Source organism: Erythrolamprus reginae, chromosome 2, assembly GCF_031021105.1.
Source record: "Erythrolamprus reginae isolate rEryReg1 chromosome 2, rEryReg1.hap1, whole genome shotgun sequence".
Classification (NCBI taxonomy): Eukaryota; Metazoa; Chordata; class Lepidosauria; order Squamata; family Dipsadidae; genus Erythrolamprus; species Erythrolamprus reginae.
Genome location: NC_091951.1, coordinates 68,982,004 through 69,006,463, shown reverse-complemented (window position 1 = coordinate 69,006,463; position 24,460 = coordinate 68,982,004). Strand labels below are relative to the sequence as shown.

Here is a 24,460-nt window from a genome sequence, read left to right as displayed (position 1 = left end):
TGAAACTGTCAATATTCACTCTCTGGCAGACAATAACATGAAACTCAGAGACAAAATTATCACATTTACACAATTTAGAACATTTTACCCCATTGTGCTATATTCACATATAAATATTCTGTAACATTTATTCAGACAGGCTTGAATTCCACCATACACACACACACACACACAAAATAGAATTATATGACCCACTTGGGGGCATCATTTAGGAGTCCCAGTGAAATGAATGGTGATTATATTAAAGGAGAGCTGCCTGGCTGGGCACCAGTTTAATTCCTCTTCTGAATCTGTGTCGGAGCAGCTGCAGGCTGATTATTTCTCCGGCTAGGGTGGGAGGAATGAAATCAGCTGTAACATTTTGGGCATCTGTTGCTGCAAAATGCCATAAATCTAATCTAATACGAACACCTGGTAAACAAGATCCTAAAAGTAATAATAGCAATTACATTAGGTGTCATAAAAGGTATATACAAAACAGTCCGAATGGATTACACACCCAGTTCAGGTTCTGAAACTTTGCAGTGAATGATATGAAATGAAAGGTTCAGAATCACAGTTTAGACTCTGCAGTACACATGTTCTGTTGTGATGGTGTCAAACCACAACAGTCTTATGATAAATGTCTCTGAAATGGAATGAAAGCTATTAATATAAAAAGTGGGTGTCAAGTATTCCTAAATATATGGTAAAGCAGGGGTGGGCAATTAATTTTGCCATAGGGCTGCATGAGATGGTTTTAGAGGGCCGGACTAATATAATTAACTCAGTTCTACCCAATACTGTAAAGACCCAGACCGTGGCCTGGCCTAAACACCCAGACCCACTCTACAGACCCCTAATTGTTTCCTTTATGGCAACACGGTGCACCACAGTCACTGTGCTGGAGTGTTTGCATGGTTTCTGTGCTCGGCCGCTCTTGGTAGGAGGTCAGGGTCCACTCCAGTGCAAGGATGAAAGAGCTCAACGCGTCTGCTGGGATTTCTCTGGTTAATGCTTTCGTCATGATTTATCAGGAAAGCAGGGACTGGAGGAGTCCCGACAGACATAGTGAGCTCTTTCATCCTTGCACTGGAGTGCACCCCGACCTCCATGGACCAGTCACAGACAGCGGGTGGGCCGGATGCGGGCCGTAGGCCACCCCTTGCCCAGGTCTGTAAAGCAAAACCTAAAACATAGGTAGTAAACATATAAGGTAATAAATTCAAGTCATTAGTTTTCGGCATTGACAGGTACTCACAAATACCTTCAAAAACCAGGATTGCAGAAATATTTAAGAAAGGCTCTTCAGCTATTATTTGTCTCACTATATATAGCAATGTTGAACTTCTGCACTGAGGATTTCCATAATCCTCCCTTTTATACTATCAGTGATGACAAGCTGTGCATAGAAGTATTCAATTGCTGGAGATATTCTTGTCTCCCTTGCATTCTTCTTACCCTAGCATCTAATATTGAGTCAACAATATCCCCCTCCTCATCTGGCTCAAGCATTACTACAGCTGGCGGTTCTGCAGTCTCTGGAAGTTTCCCAGGCCCTAACTGTGAGAATTATCTATAGAATCTAGGCATCTAAGGCCTAGATAGATACAAAAACACTCTTATTAGAGTACTAAACTTCTGACCTTTTGGACAGCAGACCTTGCCAGAAAAGCAAACAGTACAATAACATGTTTACATCCTGTATCAAAGATGAAGAAATCCTATTTTTAGGCCAAGAAACATTCATAAAGGCAGGACAACAACTTGATGGATTAATCTAGAGAGTTCCGGGGGAACTATGATGAAATTGGATGCAAGACAACCCCATATATGGACAGGAGGAAGGGGTTGTAAACCAGACATGAAAATTCTATATAAGATGATCCTTGAAGTTAGGTACTTTACCTTTTGAGGTTAACGGGTATTTTTCCCGTAACTTCTCTTGGTCCCTGTATGATACTGTATAATCATGCTGGCATCTTTAAGATCTTTATGTTACGATTGATATATGTTATGTTTGATATATGTTTCTATGATATATATATATCATGTGGTTAATAAAGGTTTTTAGCTTTTATTCTCTTGGTCTGGGGAATTTTTCTTACACTAACTCTCCCTCACTCTCACTTTCTGATTCCTCTGGTAAACACACTGGCTTATGATTTTATTTATTTATTTGTTTATTTATTTATTTGTTTGTTTGTTTATTAGATTTGTATGCCGCCCCTCTCCGAAGACTCTGGGCGGGCTCACAACAGTGATAAAACAATATACAATAACAAATCTAATATTAAAAGTGTAAATAACAATTTAACATTAAAAGCCTAAAAACCCCATTACTTAAAAAGCATACACACAAATATACCATACATAAAACTACATAGACAAGGGGAGATGTCTCAGTTCCCCCATGCCTGACAGCAGAGATGGGTTTTAAGAAGTTTACGAAAGGCAAGGAGGGTGGGGGCAATCCTAATCTCTGGTTCCAGAGGATCGGGGCCACCACAGAGAAGGCTCTTCCGCTGGGTTCTGCCAGGCAACATTGTTTAGTCGACAGGACCTGGAGAAGGCCAACTCTGTGGGACCTAACCGGCCACTGGGATTCATGCGGCAGAAGGATACCCAGATGGACCCGGTTCAATCTCCTCAAAGTCCATGACCAAAGGAGCCGGATGTGAGCCAACCACAAAAATTTCTAGTTAAAACTATAATGAAACAAGATTTCAGAATTTACAATCTATAGGAACTATTCTTCCATTTAAATTTTATTATCTGGTATTGCTTTATTGGAAGTTTTTTTGCTACTTCACATAAATAGCAAAGGGTTTTTTAAAAATAATTTCATACATATGACTCACTGCAACACTGATTTTCTGGAGTTTGATTTGGTGAGTCATAAAATGTGTGTATTTAAGAGTATCCTCTGTTACAATTTGCTCAATCACACAACATGTCACACTGTAGTAATCTAAAATCTACAATTTGGTACTGAATTTAGATTTGTTTAGGGGGCATGTAGGGGTCAGATTTATCTAGGTCTTCTGGAGAATAGCACTGTATACAGTTCCTAATGAGGAAAGTGTTTATTCAATTTAATATAATTCCTTGTTTGGCTAAAAGCTCATTTCAATCCTAAAGCAAACATTAAAAAGTCTGCTTCCTTTGAAGTGTAATTAAATAAACATCGTAAGCATTATAATTTGCAGACATCTAGTGGCTTGGTTTCTTGACTTCAAACCCATTTTCTACTTTCCATCAATTTTGTTTGCTATGCTTTTAAAAACATTTCTGTCTTCCTCTGCGTGCTTATTGGATTGTGCTTGGTTTGCTTCTTTTTTATATGCAAGATTTGATAAGGGGGTGTTAGATGATAATTTTCTTACATATATATATATATATATATATATATAATCTCATTTATCCATGTGAAGAAACTTCTGGCCTGCAAGAACCATAGCTGACTCTAGTATGTAATCATGGCAGAAAATTCTCTCTCCTACCATGTTTAGCAGGTAGATGTTTTGGAATAGAGTAATAATGGCATTCTTATTAACATCTGCAGCAGGAAATAGCCGGTTATCATCAGTTGAATATTGCTCATTCTCATGAAAATGCAAGCTATTGTTGAATAATAGATAAACAGCCCTACAACATGACCAAATCATCTTCAAACAGAACATCAATGCTAGAATTTTCTTTATTTTTTTTATTTTGCATGAAGTATATGTTTAATATAATTTAATACAAGTTAAACATGAAATGTTTAATTTTAATGCAATCCTTTAAGTGCAGTTAGTGCAATTTAGTTGCAGCATTTAATAGTTCCGTTTCCTCTCACAAAGATAAGAATATGAACCAAAATAGGACTGAAATTGAGAGAGAAATGTTTGCTTATATTTCTACACACTGAACACTGCCCCGGTTCAAGGAAAACCTAATTTCTACTTCAGTATTTAATATAGTTGTTCATATAATTTTGAAAATATTCATTTGTAGCTTGTGTGGAATTGAGGTAAATAGAGAAACAAGAGGTCCTGCCAGAGAACAACAAGAAAATGATTTGTGAGCTTGGTAGTAAAAGTAATTTGTTTTCTGCAATATTTGTTTCTTTGCTTGTTTTATTGTATCTATCCAGGAAAAATACAACAATTTACAACATGAGCCCTGCATTATGTGTATTTATTAATTTTCCTGACATGATTGTAAAATTTTTCTTATGAGATTGCTTCAAGCCATACAATAAAGTTCATCTAAGGAATTTCAGGCCAAAAAAGTCATCTTAGCAAGATGATAAACACTTTATTTTCTGGTTAAATGACAACCAGAATAAAATCATATTTAAAATAATGTTTTGTAAAGGACCGATATGAGGCACTAAAGATAAAGAGAATGCATGCTGCAGAACAAATCAGTGTCCATGAAGAACATACTTTCTAGAAAAACTGCAAATGGAAACTGAGTAGTTTTAACAAAGAAAGTACTAATCTAAACTTTCTGCTGGGAGGATTGTCTGCAATATTTGGTATGTTTTCGGTGAAAAAACTCAAGCGGCTTATGAGCGTGATAGCGGTGTAATGTGTTTAAGTGACACCTTGATTTATTTGGCTTCATGCTGTCCACTGCCAACATATAAGAGGAAAACCTCCTATGCTCCAAATCCAATCGAGCCTTCTACAACTTTGTCAACAACAAACTCAAGGACTGTAGACCTATCCCACCTCTCAAAGGACCCAATAACAAAGAATGCCACGACAATTCATCCAAAGCTAACCTCCTGAACTCATTCTTTGGCTCTGTCTTTGTCAACAGCAATGGCTCATCCCCCAAATTCATCTCTCGCACCACAAACTCTCTCAATGACCTAACCCAAATAGACTTCAGTGAAGACCGAGTTGAAAAAGCATTACCTGACCTTAAACCCTCTCTATCAGTCAGACCAGATGGCATATGTGCATACTTCCTAAAAAACCCTCTCTTCTACTATAGCTGAACCACTGAGCATAATCTTCAAAAAAATCCTTCAGAACCAGCACACTTTCCAAACTATGGTCAAACGCTATGGTCATCCCCATCTTCAAAAAAGGAGAACCCTCTCTTGTCGATAACTACAGATCAATATCACTATGCTGTGTCCCATGTAAAGTCATGGAATCAATTATAAATCAATCAATTACTCTCCACCTAAAAACTAATAATCTGCTCTCTAACAAACAATTTGGATTCAGAAAAAAACTGTCCTGCAACCTGCAGCTCCTCCACTGCAAAAACATATGGACAACTCATCTTGATCAAGGAAAATCTATAGATGCAATTTATATTTACTTCTGCAAAACCTTCGATTCAGTGGTCCACGACAAACTGCTTCTAAAACTCAAATCCTATGGCATCTCAGGATCCCTCCACAGATGGATTACAGCATTCCTGTCAAACAGACAACAAGTGGTTAAAATAGGAAGCACCATATCTACCCCTGTCCCTGTTAAAAGCGGTGTTCCCCAAGGTAGTGTTCTGGGACCAATGCTCTTCATTCTCTACATAAATGACCTTTGCGATCTCATCACAAGCAACTGTGTTCTCTTTGCAGATGATGTAAAACTCTTCAACACCACCGATAACACAACTGCTCTCCCAAAAGACCTGAACTCTGTTTCTGATCGGTCTAACACATGGCAACTCCAAATCTCAACCAGCAAATGCTCTGTCCTTCACATTGGCAAAAAGAATCAAAACTCCAAATACAAATTGAATCAACAAATTATCACAGATAATCGCCACTCGGTCAAGGACCTCAGAGTACTAATAACTAAAGATTTAAGTGCCAAAGCCCATTGCAACAACATCACCAAGAAGGCTTCAAGAGTTGTTAATCTAATCCTATGTAGCTTCCACTCTGGCAATCTCACATTACTTACCAGACTTTCGCCAGACCCATCCTAGAATATAGCTCATTTGTTTGGAACCCATACCACATTTCTGACATTAATACCCTCAAAAATGTGCAGAAATACTTCACCAGAAGAGCTCTTCACTCCTCTACCCATAACAGAAAACCCTACGAAACTAGACTTACAATCCTGGGTCTAGAAAGCTTAGAACTAAGACGCGTCAAACATGACCTAAGTATTGCCCACAAGATCATATGCTGCAACGTCCTGCCTGTCAAAGACTACTTCAGCTTCGACCACAACAACACAAGAACCCACAACAGTTACAAGTTTAATATTAACCGCTCCAAACTTGACTGTAAAAAATACGACTTTAGTAATCAAGTTGTCGAAGCGTGAAATTCACTACCGGACTCTGTAGTATCATCCCCTAACCCCCAACACTTTACCCTTAGACTATCCATGGTTGACCTCAACAAGTTCTTAAGAGGTCAGTAAGGGGCGTACATAAGTGCACCAGAGTGCCTACCATCCCCTGTCCTATTGTCTCTCCTGTAGCTCCTATATCTTCTCTTCTACACCTATATCTTTTTCTGCTATTCTCTCATAGTTATATTTCACTCCTTTATTTTCTCCTCTATTCCCCCTTTAATACATTCTACCTGATTATATCCTCTATAACCCTCATTGTGTATTATTGTGTATTGGACAAAATAAATAAATAAAATAAACATTTTTAGACACAGTAAACATACCAGTCATTTCTTGTCTCCCACCGTCACATTGATGCCAAGCACTACATACGCTTCGTCATATTTCCTCATTTAAGATTTTGGGAGTCTTACATTTGTCTCATTATCTCCTGCTCTCTCCTCCTTTCTTTTCACCCCTGTTAAATATTTTTCCATAGTATCTCTTAAGGGTTTGTTATCTGCACTTCATATCTCCTGCTCTGTGCTGTGTCCTATTGTTTGGTGCAAAAAAACCCTATTCCCTGCAGCAAAAAAAAAAAAAAACATGTCTCCAGGTCATGTGACACCCCCCCCCCCCAGCTTTGCTCTATGTCCCCACAGGGGTCTGCCCCACTATTTGAGAAACACTGATTTAGAGAAAGGTTACGATAAATTATGGGATATTTAGCATGGTTATAGTGTTAAGATGTGGTCTTGACTACAGTTAAGAGCATGGGTAGAACAGGTCATGGAATACTGGAAGAAAATAAGGCAGGAAAATACACAGAATGCCCATGACTGAGGAGAAAGAAGACAAGAATCTGAGATGCCATCTTGATGCAAGACAGGGTACAAGAAATGCTTCTGATGAGAATAGAAGAATATTGTACATAAATGATACATGTTGTTGATTGAGAAAGCAATGATTCTCACATAATTTAGGTAGATTTTATGAAACAATAATGGATCTGAACCCTGAGGTATCAAAGAGCAAGATATTTTATTTCAAAGGGGAAATGGAATGCATGATTGCAAGTTGTACATAAATGACAAAAATAATGTGGTTGATTTGTGTATTTTAGTAGAAAAGTTATTGAAGATAGGGAAGCATAAAATAAGGACACAGCTGAGCATATACAAGTAGCACACTCAGATAAGATACACTCAGATCAGTCTGTTGGGCTTTTTGCAAGGAGAAGCTACACAAGAGCCTTGGTGGTGCAGTGGTTAGAGTGCAGTACTGCAAGATACTTCTGCTGATCACCGTCTGCCAGCAGTTTAGCAGATCAAATCTCAGTAGACTCAAGGTTGACTCAGCCTTCCATCATTCCAAGGGTGGTAAAATGAGAACCCAGATTGTTGGGGGCAATATGCTTGCTCTCTGCAAAAGCACCGTGAAGTGGTATATAAGTCTAAAATAGTAAATTCTATTTTCTCCAATGTAATCTTCTCTTGGGATGCTTAACTTCTGCCTTGAGGTCACTTTTAATTAGCAATAATTGCACCTTAGATAAATCTTGTTTGCTACTGTGCTAAACTGATGGGTGCCTTTCTTCACATTAACATTTATTAGTAAACTGGTAATATTTCAAAAGGTTTGAGGCTTAGAATATTCATACCTATTTATAATAAAAGACCACAACAACAACCTAGTTAATTATAGTTTCATTGGTGTTTTGAATATGATTAGGAAATAATATACTAGACATATCACAAACTACAAGACTGGATAGAATCAGAAGTCTAATTGGGAATATGTAGGCAGTATTTATAAAAGTAAGGTCAATGACAGATCATATTTTTATTCTTCATCAACACTCAGAAATGAAAAGTTCCCTATATGTTGCTTATAAGCAACATACAGGGAAGTTTCCATTTTTGAGTGTTGATGAAACATTTTTTGGAGTATTTTTCAGAGTATGAAATGCACCTTTTTACTCCCCAAAAGAGAGTCAAAAACTGGGTGTGTCTTATACACCAAATGCTGCACCCAGGGGGAGGGGGAGGGAGTTGGTGCAATGGCGGTAATAGCCACAATTGGTGGCAACAGACAGCTGAATGGTGGTATTTCAAGAGATTGATCCAACCACCAATCAGAAAGGAAGAACAAAGGAGGAGAAGTGAACTTACAGTACTTTTCTCGCCTATTGGAATCGCTGGCAAGCATGGCAACTTTAAGACTTCTGGACTTCAATTCCCATTCCTGAGCTAGCATGATTGGAGGAGGAATTCTGAAAGTTGATCCACAAGTCTTAAAGCTGTTAAGTTTGAAGTTTGTAAATATTGTCCATAGTTGTAAAAAGTATACATGTTTGTAAAAAAGTATTCTGTTGCACTGGTATTTTATTAAATAATATATTACTGCACCATTTGGTTCCAAATACTTTTTCCTTGTTTTGCACCTCTAAAATCTAGGTGCATCTTATATTCCGGTGTGTCTTATACTCCGAAAAATATGGTAAATGTAAAACTCTCTTGACCTTTGGTGAGGGGAATGTAATGACACATTTATTGATAGGCACCTCCTTTTTCTGCTGCATTATTTATATATTTATAACACTTTTTTAGAGTTAGTTAAAACATTTCAAGGCAAAATCTTGACCACAAATTTTCTATGTAGCATGGAAGTGGGAGTTTATGGCAGTGAATTTACAAGTGAACTGGAGTTGTTGCAGATGAAATTTTTGATATCCATCCTTGCTTTCCTGATGGGATAGCCAATGCCCATCTTAGACTGGAGATAGGAATGCCTAAAATTCAGCTTGGAGTTTGATGGTTAATTCTCAAAAGTATAATTTTTTCATAAGACCTGCCACCTTTGATTATTGCTTGAACAGGAAATGGGTGAGAGAGCAGAAGCTTGCATAGAAGATGTTTTTAAAAACAATCAACATGCCTATTCTTTGATGTTCTCAACAAACAGCATATTATTTGTAGAAAATAGATTATATTTTACATTATGCCATCTTAACTATAGAAATATCTACCAACTATAAATATGTAATCAACGAAAATCTATATTAATAAAAATGTAAACACATGTTTTTTTGGGACATCAAGCTTCCAAAGGTTCTTCATTGATTACTTTGAAATTTTGACAGTGTTGCATTCGATCACAGCCCTTTATATATACCTATATTGTATGCCTATATTGGCTGGTGAAAAATATAGGAGCCGCATTTTGTTGGCTGGTGAACAAACAGGGAGTTGCTTGGCATGGAGACTCATGACAAACATAGGAGGTGTGTTTTGCTTGGCTGCTGATAATTGTTTCAACTGCCACAGGAAACTCTCCTTAGAACATAAATGAGCTATATATTCTGAAAAAATCGAGCAGGCGGTTCGACTAGAAGATCTCCAAGGCTTCTTCCAATTCTTATTCTGAATAAAAAAAATTAACAGGGGTGTTGTGGTTAGCTCTGGCCCTGCTCCTGCCCCAAGGACTGTGGATGTGGGGGAGACATCCACATGCTGCAGGCCTATTTTGCCCCCAGTGGAATCTGCTGATGAAGGCTCCTCTGACCAAGAAGACATGAGTGACAGGGAGGAGGAGAGTGTGGCAGACAGCTCAGAAGGAGATCAATTATCTAGCTCCTCCTTGGATTCAGAACAAGAGTTAATGATACAGCCACACATGCGGATGCATAGGCAACAACAACTGAGAGATTGTTATCAAAGAAAATGAGGCCACCTGTGGTTGGGTGGGGCTGTGGTAATTAGCAGCCTGTGGGTTTGGCCATTGTGGAGGATTATCTGATCGTTATGTTTCGTGACTGCTTTACTGACTTTGACCTTTTGTGTGCTGATTTCCCCCCGCTTTGAAACTAAACCAGAGCAAAGTGTGTTTCACTTTGTGAAAGAAGAAGGACTGTGAATTGCTTCACAGCTGCAAGACAGAACTGATAAGGGACTTGTACAAATTACCAGTTTGTTTGGAGATGAGTGCTCTTTGCTATACCAAAGGAGGGCTTGGTTTAAGTGAATTTTCATTATAAAGAACATTGTTTTGAATTTTCAAACGTGTGTGTGTCTGAAATTTGTACCTGTGAATTTTTGGGAGGATTCTACCAGAGAGCCCGACAGAACACAGGGGGTTGCACCACAAGACCTTCAAGGTTGAGCCACAGCAATGCGTGGCTGGGTATGATAGTAGGAAATAATGTACAATTGGCTAAAAGCATGGAAAGCCACTAATTTGCAGAAGAAATTACTGAGAACATATCAGTTCATTGCCTATATTTTCTTACAGTCAATTAAAAAGGGACGGCTATTAATATAAAGTAAATGCATCTGTAGGCATATCACATCCTTTAGTAAATCTTTTTTTAGTAAATCAATATAGGTATAAGCCTCATTAATGGACAAAGACATTAAACTTTTCTGAGGAAATGAAACTCGGAAGCATAAACTCTCCCTGGGCAATGACTAGAAAAATAAAGCCAACTTCATTTTACCAAAAATGACGCTAAAAATAAATTGCAAATATACTCAAGAAGAGATGAAAAACAAATGAGACAGGGAAGTAATTGCATCAGTGCATTTAATCCTCTGTTTGGGTCATCAAAGCAAAAGCAAAGAAATGCCTGACTAATCTAAAGATAATGGGCTATGGTCTATAGTGGGTATTTTCCTTTCTCCTGCTCGGTCTCATCAAAAATTCTTTTTTCAAATGTGTTATCTAAATTCCAAGAAAAGATCCTATTGGTGCCAAGGGATTAGAAGCCTTTTTAAAAAACATAACTTTAACTCAGTAATGATACCACAGATTTGAGAAGCAAACATATCAGAATATCAACCAATGAACTATTAGGAATGATTCTAAATGGACAATTTTAAAAAAAGGAGGAGATTAGGTTTGATTCAGCCAAATTTTACTTATTCTTTATTTTGAAGCAAGAATGTAAGAGGAAATGCCATTGAAAGAAAATTGTATATCTTTATACTTTGGGCTAGAAAATGATTACAGCAAATTAGACGATTTTGTTATTTTTATAGATTGTCTGCTGATCCTCATTTTCTACTAGCCATCCTCCCCCTCCCCACCCCAAAAAGTTGTTTTATAGTAGTACATACTAAAACTTTTGGGTAGCTGTAATAAAAGCAGTATTCTGTAACAAATCCAGGTCTTTTAAGGATCCCTGATTAAAAAGAAAAACATAAATTCAATGATTCATGAATTTCCTATTTCATTGCCAACTGCCTTGAAATTCCGAAATGTGTCTAAACTCAATTTTGAGAACGTTTTGTGGGTCTGTCATAAATGGACAACTAGGACAGGTATGAAATTCTCAACTTCAATGAAGATCAATTAACTAGAAGGTAAATAGATGGGGATGTTTCCCATTACCCTTCCTGAACTCTACCATTCCTTAGCTGCCTTCTGTCCTTTTTTTTTCCTTTCATTTTTCATTTTTCATTTCATTTTATTGGATTTGTATGCCGCCCCTCTCCGTAGAGTCGGGGCGGCTAACAACAGTGGTAAAAACAACATGCGACAATCCAATACTAAAGTAGCTAAAAACCCTTATTTCAAAACCAATCATACATACAAACGTACCATACATAAATTGTAGAAGCCTAGGGGGAAAGAATATCTTAATTCCCCCATGCCTGACGACAGAGGTGGGTTTTAAGAAGCTTACGAAAGGCAAGAAGGGTGGGGGCTATTCTAATCTCTGGGGGGAGTTGGTTCCAGGGGGTCGGGGCCGCCACAGAGAAGGCTCTTCCCCTGGGTCCCGCCAAACGGCATTGTTTAGTTGATGGGACCTGGAGAAGGCCCACTCTGTGGGACCTAATTGGTCGCTGGGATTCGTACGGCAGAAGGCGGTCCTGGAGATAACCTGGCCCGGTGCCATGAAGGGCTTTTTTGAGGTTCAAGTAGCTCAATTTTCAAAGTATGTAGCTATAGAAGCTTTTCTCAACTCCGGTGGGCTTGAAAATATGTGGACCTCAACTCCCAGAATTCCCCAGTCAGCATGCTGAGCTATAGTGTTAGTCCTACTAGTAGACCAGATCAAGAAAACAATTCAACAGAAAAGTTAAAGCTACTTTTGTTAAGATTGACTGAGATAACAGAAATTTGCAAGTCTTTTCCCCCATTCTCTCCTTTGGTAATGGTCTATTCTTTCAAAGTTATCTTCCTTTCTCTTTTCCACGGCCACCTACGGCTTTTATTTTCAAATCATACCTATGAACCTCAAGGCTTGCCCAATTTTGTTTGAAACAGGTAACACTTCTAATTTCTCCCTTGTACAGGAAGCACTTTAAAATTAAAAGAAACAGGTTGAAAAGAAACAGGAAGGATGCTAAATCGGGTATCTTCAATAACATACATGCCCATAGGCAGTAAGATAAGCATCAACCACACAACTGATCTAAAATTTAAATTCTTGATTAGCTACAGACTGCAGGTAGAATTATCTCCAAAGCTAACTTGCTCGAGATTCAAGTGAGGAGAAAATGGGATAATCCACAACAATATCTGAGCAACTTGGCTTACATTATGTAAATTAAAAAAACAAACAATATTATTTAGCCCTTGATCTATCCTTAACTATGAAGCCTTTCAATTTCTAAAGAAGATTCAAAATATCCCACCTTGTTTTTTTTCTGCAAATCATAACCTTACCATTCAAAGATTAGGGGACCAGCATATAAACCTATCTTCCGTTCCATTCCACCACTAGGCAACATGGCATGGATGGTACCCCTGAAATAAAACTTTAAAATAAAATAAAGTTTTATGGAAAATCAAAGCAAAAATATTATAAGAAGTTTGCCAAATCTTGCAAATTTTGTTCTGGGTCCTGTCCATTAAATCTGGCCTTAGAGAGGCTTTAATTCTCAGTTGCTTCTCTCCCTGTTTAGTTTCCACCTGTTGCTTCTTGTTCTACGCTCAGATGCTTTGGAGAACAGCCTGATTCCCTCTTCTTTGTAGCAACCCCTGAGATATTGGAACACTGCTATCATGTCTCCCTAGTCCTTCTTTTCATTAAACTAGACATACCCAGTTCCTGCAACCGTTCTTCATATGTTTTAGCCTGGTTATTTTCGTTGCTCTTCTCTGCACTCTTTCCAGAGTCTCAACATCCTTTTTACATTGTGGAGACCAAAACTGAATGCAGAATTCCAAGTATAGCCTTACCAAGGCATTATAAACTGGTATTAACACTTCACATGATCTTGATTCTATCCCTCTGTTAATGCAGCCGAGAACTGTGTTGGCTTTTGTGGCAGCTGCTCAACACTACTGGCTCATACTCAAATAGTTGTCCACTAGGACTCCTAGATCCCTCTCACAGTTAGTACTGTTGAGCAATATACCACATGTACTGTATCTGTGCATTTTGTTTTTCTTATATTATTAATTTATATTATAAATATATAAATTACATTTATATTTATCTTATATTAATATAAATGTAATAAGTAAGTAATTAACTAAATAAGTGAGTGAGTGAGTGAGTGAGTGAGTGAGTGAGTGAGTGAGTGAGTGAGTGAGTGAGTAAGTAAGTAAGTAAGTAAATCCTTGGGGACACTATGCAATAAACCTGAATCAGGAACTACTAATAACATATTTATATACCAACAGTCACTAATATGAGACCCAGTTTGGTAATCACTGCTCTAAAATGTTGCATGCTATCTATTACTATGGAATAGATTTGCGTTCTTCTACTTTTGATGATATTTTCTTCCAATATATTAATACCTTTCTGTATTTTTCCTTTGTATGAATGCAGATGTTTTTCTACTGCATCCTCCCCCTTACTTTCAGTAAATTCTTTTAAAGAGGTTTTTATGGATAATACCATTATTCGTTATCTAACTGCAATATACAGTATTTCTGGTTTTTAAATTCAGTAAATGTAGTTATTGCAACCCTAGGTCATTTTATCTATTTAGCTTATTTCTCTTTTAAATGCATTTCAGCTTCCTAAAAATAAAAAAGGCAGAGAAACTGACTGATGTTTCCATCTAGAATATTAAACTAAAATTGTCTTCCAATACTTTGTTCATGAAATATATCTCACAGTGGTAGGTCTACTGCTAACTGCAGTTAATGGTTTACATTGTCACTTATATATTTAGTTCAAACTATGCAATTATCTCTGTGTAGATTTTGGAATGGTTTTCTGAAGGATATCACATATCCTTATGCTTAAAAATAGCATTTAATACAGAGAAAGTTGTTTCCTTCCATCTCTGCTATGGAAACACACCTCTCAGTCTCTATAGCCCTATCTGGCATATGGTCTGATTAAAGGATTTCCTGTCTCCCAAAGCATTTGCTTGGCTGATTCAATACTCTAGGGTTGATGCACTCTAGGTTCCCTTGATTAAACAATGTCAGCCATCAGGTCCTCAGAAATACACCATGCAAAAAAAAAAAAAAGGTTACCACAAGATCTGGATAACACCCATTCAACTGTTGTTTAAAAGAGCAATGAAGAATTGAATCTTCATCCAGGCCTTCAGTGAGGGAGAGTGAGGCCCCTTGCTTCATTTCAGCTGATCTTTATGCTTGCCATCTTATATTTTTAAATTGGTTTTATTGTAATTTCAATGTTTGATGACTGTGAGCATCCTAGAATCATTGAAAGCTGGCAGCATAGGAATTTAATTAGTTGTTGTTATTGTTACGTGTGCTTTTCAAACACAGAGTATCAATCCTTATAAAAATGAAGTCTGGAATGCAGTAGTGCACTATCATCCAGGATGGGTTGACCTCGTCCAATCAGGAAAGGACTGAGTCTGTTAATTTAAATACTGGGAGGCAGTTCTGCCTCCCTCCCCCAGTTACAACTCAGTCCTCAGTCTGGATAGATGTGGTCTTGTTCCATCCTGGGAATGAGAGTTTCATTAGCTGATATTTCAAGATTTCACCATTTTCATCTGTGTGAGTTTTCTTCCATCATTACTGGCTCTAGCAGGGCAGTACGAAAAATAAGGGGCCTTGGCCCTGCTCTATTCCTGACTGGACTAAGGGTGAAACATCTGGGACCTCCTTCCCCTTTAAATTCCCCTCAGAATAATGGCCATTCACAGTTCCATAAGTGGATTTTCCAGTGACACCCCTCTACTCCCTGAACACTATGTCAGGGAACTCAGGAGAGCTTCTTTGACCTAAAGAACTTTGGTCTGAAGAATCCCTCCTCAAGGCCTACCAGACGGCCGGCGGGGGGGGTGTGTGTGTGAGTTGCACAGCCTAGACAGCATTGTTCTTCAATCGCTCATCCCTGAGGTGGCTACGCCAACTACAAGAACATACACCATCCTCTGACCTACCTGCTCAGCAGGACAGCAACTCAATTTTCTGCCAATGCCTCTCTTCAGGTCTCCAGGTTTGCTGCCAAGGCCATCGCCAATGTGGTGGTTTCCTGAAGGATGCAGTGGCTCTGGTAGTGGGAGGAAAATGCCCACCACAAATGGCACCTCATGTCCACCCTGTTCAAGGGTCAGACCTTGTTTGATGAAGCACTGAAACCCATCATGATCGAGACCAAGAACTGCAGTCTCCATCACCCCATGAACATGTCTATATTTTAGGGAGCTTCAATGGCTTTGCTTGCCCTTCCAGAAATCTGTTCACAGCAGCTCCAATATCTAGATTCTGGCATCACAGAAGCTATCTGCAGATCTCTCACCTGGTGGAAATCTTCTGCCATATCTTAGGGCTGTCTATTTCAAAAGCCTCACCACATTCTAGTCAACAGGGATTCAGCCTGACAGGTAGGGGGCCCTATTCCAAGGGTTTAGTGGCACAGTGCACATGGACTCCACAAGAAGCCAGGTATGCCATCAACTGGCTCGAGCTCCATGTCATCCATCTGCTCCTCAAAAGCTTTGTGCAACATCTGACAGGCCACCACATGCTAGTCCTCATGGACAATATAATGGCCAAGGCACATGAAACAGGCATATAGAAGGTGGAGGTCATCTTGTTGCTCCTCCTGGTTTGCCAATCTTAAGCTGTTATCAGTGATCCTCCATGGCCCATCCTGCTGCAGCAGGATTCCCTCAGTCAGAGCCAGATCAACCATCCAGACCTGGACTGGCTGAGACTGACTGCTTGGCAGTTGACCATAATTCCTTGACTCTCCAGCATTACTGCCCCAAGGTCATCACCACCATGTTGGACTCTAAAAAGCCTTTTACAGAGTACATATACTCTGTGATCTGTCAGATGTTCTGCTCCTGGTGTGCCCAAGCTGGACCTACCTGTATCCTAGTCTCACAACTGCTTGAGTTCCTGCAGGATGGACTGAACAAGGGCCTGTTTCCAAATACTATCTGCAGACAGGTGGCGGCCCTTTCCTAAGTTCTAGTCTGTGGGGAGGCCCCTTCTCTTGCCCAACTTCCACCTGTGTGCAGGTTTATTGTGGGGGTTTGTCACTTACATCCCCCGGTGGTCCACAGGTTCCCTACCTGGAAATATCTGATTTCCCTCAGCATTCATGGTAACTGGGGGAGGATGGCAGAAGTGCTCCCCCAGTATTTAAATTAACAGACTCAGTCCTTATCTGATTGGACAAGGTCAACCTATCCTTGCTGCTAGTTCCACCCTATGAGAAGGAACGTACCAATCATCCATCTAGAGTTATCTGGAAATTGAATTAACTGGACTTCTTTTCCTTTTTCCTTTTCATTTAAAAAATTTCCTGTTTATCTAGGTAACTTCATCAAACCCTTACTGTCCCAGACTGGAGAAGTTACTTAGAAAAGCAGCAGAAAGAATCCAGTTGCCATGACTCATTTTTCAGATGGAGCACTCATAGCGTGTGCCTTGGGCTCCTTGACTATGTCAGTTCATTAATTAAAAAGTAGAATGTAGTCAATTCTAAAGGAATACAAAGAATATTTGCTCCAATCTAGCTAGTCTAGTACTCTGTAGTTTTAAGAACTGGTTCTATCCACTCTCTTAAATTGAAAAACATAGGTTAGAGCAGTGATGGTGAACTTTTTTCCCTCGGGTACTGGAAGCACGTGTGCACACACTATTGCCCTACACGTGTGCCCAACCTATAATTCAATGCCTGGGGAGGGCAAAAATTACCTCCCATGCCCTACTCCCCGAGACCTTCTAGAGGCCAGAAACAGCCCATTTCCCAAATTCCAATGGGCCCAGTAGGCCTATTTTTTTTACCCTCCCCAGCAGTGTTCTCTCTAATTTTTTTTTGGGGGTGGGCGGAAAAGTATAGTGTCTGAGTGGCAGTCCCTTTGGGACTGGGCGGCACAGAAATAATAAATAAATAAACAAATAAATAAACAAATGAACAAACAAACAAACAAACAAACAAATAAATAAAAAACCCACCCTGTTTTGCCTCAGAGAATTTCAAAATAAAATACTGTACTGTGTGTCTATAACAGTGAGCTCATAATAGGGCAACTCTATCAATATCAAAATGCCACTTAAATAGTTGAGCTAGTTTCAAACTAGATTTTGATTTTCTTTCTCTCTTCCTTACTCCCATTCTTTTTCTTTCTCTTTTCCTTCCTCTCTTTTTTCTATCTGTTTCTCTCTCTTCCTCTCTTCCTCTCTCTCTCCTTCCCTCTCACTCTTTCCCTCTCGGCTTCTGGGCAGGTTTGGAAAACTCTGAGTTGATGATGATTTTTAAGTGAGCGATTGCTCACTGCTCAGCTTAGAGGGAACTATGCTCCCCAGGCTCCAGAGGCTTCCCTGGAGCCTGGGGAGGGGAAAAACACCCTCTTCCATTCCCCTGGAGGCCCTCTGGAAGCCAAAAATGTCCTCCCAGAGCTTGCATGCAAGCCAAAAATCAGCTGATAGTTTCCTGGAGCTGACCTAGGGCAACAGCTTGCGTGCCGACAGATATGTAAGTGATATAAGTGATGTTGGAATAATCCCACTGAAGCCTGTGTTTCCAGCTTTCAATTTAATGGCCTGCAAATGTTCTTCGTAGCAATGTAACAGAACAAGCATTTTAGGCCCCATATGTGATAGGTATAATATCAACTAGCAGTAACTATGGCAACAATTCATCTATCTTCTTATTCAAAAGCAAGTGAAAATAGTACATGAACTACTTTCATGTATGATTACACTATGTGCTGAATTTAAATGAGTTTTGGGGGATAATCAAAAGCAGATCTGATCCTTATAACTAGTTTGTATTCCTATGGCAATTATTTCCATACAAGCAACATTTGATAAGACGTGGGCTGTGCAAAATTCAGTCATGTTTCTCACCCTCCTACATTGTAATATATTTTCAGACATACTCTTCCTATCATAGCCCTAGCTCAACTTAGACTGCTGTGCTTTACTAATCCAACAGGCCTGTAGTATATGCATATGGTTCTGTGTCTATTTATATGTGTATGTAGATGCGCATAAATATCCTTTAAAAACTTAAATATTCAGGGTACTGCTTCCTTTAGAGTAGACCAGTTATGTTGAATCCTCTATTCTGTTTGATCTGCTCATGCAATTTTAGTTAATTACCTTAGCAGTATGACATGGTTTATTATTTATTTATTTACTCATTTATAAAGTAACTTAATAAGATCATTAATAATATAACAATATTATTTAAATATTTTTAAACTTTTGATACCAATATTGCTTTTTTTCTTCTTATAAATGGGCTTTTTTTTTTTTTACTAAGGTGGTAACCTTTTAGATATTGGATCATATATTATTGCGCTTACAGTTCATAGCCCATTCACATAAAGATATGGGGAATAACATCTTATCCAGTAGCTCTTCCATGACACGAATGAACTTATTTCATGTCACTAATATCCTAGAGAGGCTTAAATTAAACTTGCAGTTTTATAATATTTTTTGTGAACTAGTATTAAGATTTACTAAATCCTCAAAGAAATCAAGTAAAAATATGGAAATTTTAATTTAAAAAAAATCTTACATTTAATAAGCATCCATGGCATCCTCTTCCAAGTTATGCAGCCAAGTTTCTGAAATGTCCATCTCACTAGAATGCAATTCTTACTTGAAAAAATTATGCTTACAGTTGTCACCTGAACGACTTATTTCTTACCTTCTCAAACTATAGCGCAGGTAAGTAAAATGTGAACAGCAAGGGTAAGAAATTCAAAGCTCTTCATTGAACACTGGTTCACATGCCCAAATACCTGTAAAGTATCAGATTATCTTTACATAATGTGTCAGACCAAAGCTATTTTACTTGGTTTTTTTGCTATTATGCTATTTTAAAATGCATTCTTGCTATAAAAATTTGGGAGGGGTCATTGCATGAGGGATGCATGCATGTAGCCATAACAAATTCCTTCTAGATTGCCAAGGTCATCCTTTGCACTCCTGAACTTGCACCTGCACGGAAGGAGATGGGGGTTGCTTCCAGTTGGCAGATGGAGATTGGTCAATATGATGGACTTGGGGGTGTGGGGACAAGGGCTTGAACTTTCAACTGGGTGGAGAAACCTTTGGGACTCCATATTCAGGTTTCTCCCAGATGGGCCAACTTGGCTCTGTTAATAAATTGGAACTTTGAGGAATACTTTGCCTTGGACTCTGATTTAGGTTTTGGTGCTATTTGGAACCCTGACATAATGTCTGGAATACTTCATAGAACGTTAAGAAAGAAAATGGTAATTGGATCCTTTGATACAAGTCCCAGCTTTGGTTTGAAGACACCTTCACCCATCCAGGAAAACATTGGTTCTCCTCCCAAATCTATGACAAACTCACAAGTAATCATCTTACTATGACTATCTTTGTTATATCTTATCAAGTATTGGCTTAACATGATGCCTTGAATAGTCAAAATTCTGATCTAAGCCCAATACATCTCTTTCCTCAGTGAGTACAAAATTCATCTTATGGTGCTTTCAAGGCCTAAAGCCTAACAATATTTCCATTAGGATCTTTGGAATACTTACTTAGGTTTTCAGAAGGTAAAGCAAATAACGTAATGAATGAAAATAAAGATTCTACATCCAGAAGGTTGAAATGTTAATTGACAACTAATTTAATATACTCTCTAATGTGAACTTGATAACAAAGTTGGCCTTTAGGAAACACTTTACAGATGGCAAGGGCTGATGTTGTAATCAATAATTATATGAATTACTAATGCAAGCAATGAACACTTTCCTAGCTGTCCAGATGGAGAGGCATTTTGCAGCAATGTATCAGGAAATGAAACAGTTGATCCTGAAAATTCCAGCTGGAACAAAGCTCTAATATCTCTGATGTAACTGAATAGTTGGAGGGTCATGCTACCCACTTCCATCTCTTCAAAGACATATGCACCAGCTTAACTTTCTGAACTGTTATCAGTCTCCTTTAAATGCAGTGACTCGTGTAATGTGCCCCGAATCAAATCTCCATGTAAGCTTTACATCTTAGCTGAATTCAGAGAGCTGGACTTCATCAGATGAATGAGCTATATGGAAAACAAGATTACTAAGGCGACTGGCCAGAAACAGCTGAAATCAGATAGTAGCCAATTTGGAGACTCCAATTATAAGGAAATGTGTATTTTTATTTCCCCACGAAACATTTTCTGTGTATTATGCTGACTTGTAATTGTATCTGGCAGAAATGGATGTATGTGAAAAACTGCTGCTCATATCCTTTAAGATCTTTTGGATCAAGAGAGGATGATTGGCAGTGATAAACAGGAATGTACAGGGCATCACAAACAGCGTTTCGCTGCCATATAGTGTTAACAGCACTTAAAACACGGTTCATATACAGTGACAGAAAATAAGGTGCATGACTGCCTAGTGTGTGGCAGGCTGAATCAATTTTAGTTGAGACTTTTGGCCTGCCACACTTTATGCTATTTTAAAATGTAATCCTAGCTGTGGAAATTTGGGAGGGGCCATGGCATGAGGGATGTCTGCATATAGCCATAACAAATTCCTTGCCAAGGTCATCCTTTTTTGTCTTTGCACTTCTGCAACGGCATGGAAGGAGATGGGGGTTGCTGCCAAGTTGGCAAATGAAGATTGGTCAATGTGAGGGACTTAGGTGTGTGGGGAGAAGGGCTTGAACTTTCAACTGGGTGGAGAAACCCCGGGGACTTCAGATCTGGGTATTTCCCAGATGTGCCAACACGGCTCTGCTAATAAATTGGAACTTTGAGGAATACTTTGCCTCAGACTGATTACATTTTTTGATGTTACAGTGATACCTTGTCTTACAAACGCCTCGTCATACAAACTTTTCGAGATACAAACCCGGGGTTTAAGATTTTTTTGCCTCGTCTTACAAACTATTTTCACCTTACAAACCCACCGCTGCCACTGGGATGCCCTGCCTCCGGACTTCTGTTGCCAGCGAAGCACCTGTTTTTGCGCTGCTGGGATTCCCCTGAGGCTCCCCTCAATGGGAAACCCCACCCCATCACAAAAACACAGAGGTCCGGAGGTAGGGTTTCGAGGATGCTGCGATTTCACTGATCCTCCCTTCGCTGGGAAACCCCACCTCCGGACTTCTGTTGCCAGTGAAGCACTCATTTTTGCAATGTTGGGATTTCCCGGGAGCATCGCAAAAACACAGAAGTCCGGAGGTGGGGTTTCCCATGGAGGGGAGCCTCAGGGGAATCTCAGCAGTGCAAAAATGGGCGCTTCGGCTGGCAAAAGGGGTGAATTTTGGGCTTGCACGCATTAATCGCTTTTCCATTGATTCCTATGGGAAACATTGTTTCATCTTACAAACTTTTCACCTTAAGAACCTCATCCAGGAACCAATTAACTTTGTAAGACAAGGTATCACTCTATTTGGTATTTTTCACAGCAATACCAATGCAGAAACACAGAGGCGTGTTGCCTCAAAGATTGTGGACTGTATTCTCAATCCATTTTCTATCTCAGCAAGAAAGTGGATGGACAGGTATTTAGTCTACAATGAGAACCTAGAATAAATGAAAATCCAGGTGAGCTGTCAGCTGGAACACCCAATAGTTTTCTAGAATCCCACCCACAGCCATGGGGGAAAAGAAGTGAGTTCTTTTCCCCCCTATAGGAATAAAGTCTGCAGAACCATGATAACTGGGAAAATTGGCTTGATCGCATCTTCTCACGTTCTGCATTGCAGGTCAGGATGACAGAAGGAAAAGGGGAAGAATGACATGATAAATAGCTTTCATGCAAGTATTAGGGCAGAAGCATTGTGGTTTGGAAACTGTGATAAGGAAACTCCAGCCTTTATTAATTAAAGTAGAGTTTCTTCGGCATTTTGAATATCGTCTTTCCTGGCTTTCGGCAATCTAGGCTGAACTGCGGTTTATGAGATAAACTATTAGCAAATACCTTTCCCATCTGTTGGCACTTTAGGTCTAATGTCCCTCCTGTTGCTTCCAAAAATTGTCCTCCCAATCTCTCTCACAAATCTAAAGGACTGCAACCAATTGAAAAGTTATCTGCAGCTTTTGCACAGCAATACTAAAGGAATGAGGAAGAGCAGCTACTCCAGGAGGAAACACCTCTGTTACGGCAATGGGACAATTTGTCACAGCCAACTCACTGTAGCCCACTCATCATGGCCAACTCGCTGCAGGACAACTCACCATGGTCAACCTCTCCTGGGATTTTGACAGTACTAAATTAATTTCCAAAACAGAACACTACAGCAAAAGAATAATCATAGAAGCCATCGAGATAGAAAAACATCCCCAAAATATGAACAAGCGGGATGATACCTACCGCCTACCAGACATCTGGAAACCAGCCCTCAAACGTATCCCAGCCATAGGAACTGAAACCAGACTCAGAACACACATTGCAAAACAATCAAGTAGCCTGCAAGCTCCAACTACTCAGGATATCACGCCTAATCCGCAACCATTAACTAATCAGCATACCTCAGCTACATCAACGACCCCAGGTGTTACCCCACTGACTCACAAGGAAGTTTCTACACAGCAGGCAATTGCTGAGCCATCAAACCACACCCAGCCGCCAGTATTTATAGAAGGAAGACACTTCCTTTATTTAATGATATGATTTTCATACTCTTTGTCTTCTTTAGAAATAAAAGTAATAGGAATGCATTCTTTTTGTGATTTTAGACAAGACTTTTATTGTGCTAACATGTCCACAGATTTGTAAGAGAGATCAGGTCTACATATCACTGAGTTCCCTGGCTAATCCTACAATCTTTCCCTGCTGTTTCTTCTGTTTGTTTTTCTCATCACAAAAGATCCATTAAGGAAGCATTAATTTGATTCTAAGTGCCAGGAGCTGTTTCTACTGGGAACATCTTCTAAGGCTTCAGAAAAAAGTTAAAACTGAAATGAAAATATCTGATTATAGGGGCAGGAGGGGAAAACCACACATTCTAAGCAAGGATAAGAGCAAATGTCATTTGGTTTAGTTCGGGTAGATACTTACAACAATATTTATAAGGATAAGAATGTCTGTTTATCAATAATCAATCAAAGTCTTTAATTAATATTTTAATAAGGAAGCAATTTTAACCAACATTTTCATAATATCACAAATACATCAGTTTACTAAAAAAAAGAGATCATCTCACCCATCTACCAAACAGTAAATGAGTTGCAAAAAGAAAATCACAAAACTATCAGAATAAGAGCATATGATCCATATCAGATAAGAGGTCTTCACCCAACCCCCTTTTCTTTGTGTGCAATAAAAGAATGAGAGAAACAGGATGAATCCCAAATAGCCAAACAGTTCAGCATTTTAGTTTAGCCTGATGCTCACAGCCTAAAAGACTGATCCACTATCTCAAAAAAAAGACCTGTATTTAGTAGGACCCTAAACAGTGAATTGTAACTATTGAGTACAATGATAAATCCTCTGAGGATATGACCAGTGTGTGATCAGGGGATGATCTTACCATCATCGAATACCAAAAACAGATGAATGAAGACCTCATAGCTTCTCATTATTCAAACTTTTCTTAGGCACACTGGTTTATAGCTCTTAAAACATATCTCTTTGAGTCACAGATGGTATAAACTGGAGGTTAAAATTGATTTCTTGATTAAGAGAATATTTTTCCTTTCCTCCTCATTTTCTCCCCCCACAGCCAGTTATAAAGTTAACTGCCTTTTCATTTAAAGGAGAGGGGGAGAAATATCTTTATGAGGAGATCAATCATCATACATCCCTCAAAAACATGCTATCAAGCTACTCCTCCAGAGGGAGTCAATCTTTGACATT

The 24,460-nt window shown here is 39.0% G+C and overlaps 1 protein-coding gene across 5 annotated transcripts in view; it reads right to left on the bottom strand.

Moving 5' to 3' along the window:
- GRM7 (glutamate metabotropic receptor 7) overlaps positions 1 to 24,460 on the bottom strand; it is a 553,799-nt gene that overhangs the window by 5,009 nt on the left and 524,330 nt on the right. The window lies entirely within an intron of this gene.